General features: G+C 38.8%; 1 non-coding gene across 1 annotated transcript; it reads right to left on the reverse strand.

Moving 5' to 3' along the window:
• Positions 1-529: 529 nt before the first annotated feature.
• Positions 530-659, reverse strand: LOC114236662 (small nucleolar RNA SNORA11). The gene has a single exon (XR_009006775.1). It is a non-coding gene; the product is annotated as a small nucleolar RNA SNORA11 (small nucleolar RNA).
• Between the last annotated feature and the right edge of the window lie 249 nt (positions 660-908).

Below are 908 nucleotides of genomic sequence, written 5' to 3' on the forward strand. Positions count from 1 at the left end.
ACAATTGATGAAATGGCATGAAGGGGATATATGGCATTTCTTTGTACTGTTTTTGCAACTTTTAGGTAAGATTGAAATTATTTCACAATAAAAGCTTTTTTAATTTCATCTTAGGGTTCACTTTAATGAAGTGAATAGTGTTGCACATTCTATGGGTTTGGACAAAAGTATAATGACATATATCCATCATTATAATGTCATACAAAGAATTTTCACTGCTCATAAAAACTTCTGTATTCTGTGTATTCATCTCCCCTCTCCCCCCAAACTCCTGGCAACCATTGATCTTTTTATTGTCTCCATAGTTTTGCTTTTCCAGAATGGCATATAGTTGGAATCTATTTTTCTTTTTTTCCTTGAAGAGAGAGGTTCAAAGCCTTTATGTCTATAAGACCACTCATGGCCCACACATGCGTGGACCGGACAGGCTCTAGGTGGCAAACTCCGCCACTAAATACTGTAGCTTTTCTTCCAAAATTGAGCCCTGTCCCACTGGTCCTACCCAGCAGCCATGTGGAGGTACAGGGGGACATGTTGGGTATTTGTTCATAGGAAGGCCACAAGTTTTGTGCCCCTTGTCACAATGAACCCAGATTCCTGTTGGGTGTGCTGTAAACAGAGGAGCCATTTCTTCAGGCCCCCTGCTCTGAGCACACCCCAGAAACTTTTTTAAAAAGGCAGCTACAGCCACAAAAAGAATGAAATTTGCCCTTTGCAGCAACATGGATGTACATACAGATTATAATACTGAGCAAAGTAAGTCAAAATAAGAAAGACAATATTATATGATGTAACTTATATGTGGAATCTAAAAAAATACTAATGAATCTATATACAAAACAGAAAACAGACCCATAGACATAAAAAACAAGCTTATGGCTACCAAAGAGGAAAGGGGGAAGGGGAGG

This window comes from Balaenoptera acutorostrata, chromosome X, assembly GCF_949987535.1.
Source record: "Balaenoptera acutorostrata chromosome X, mBalAcu1.1, whole genome shotgun sequence".
Lineage (NCBI taxonomy): Eukaryota > Metazoa > Chordata > Mammalia > Artiodactyla > Balaenopteridae > Balaenoptera > Balaenoptera acutorostrata.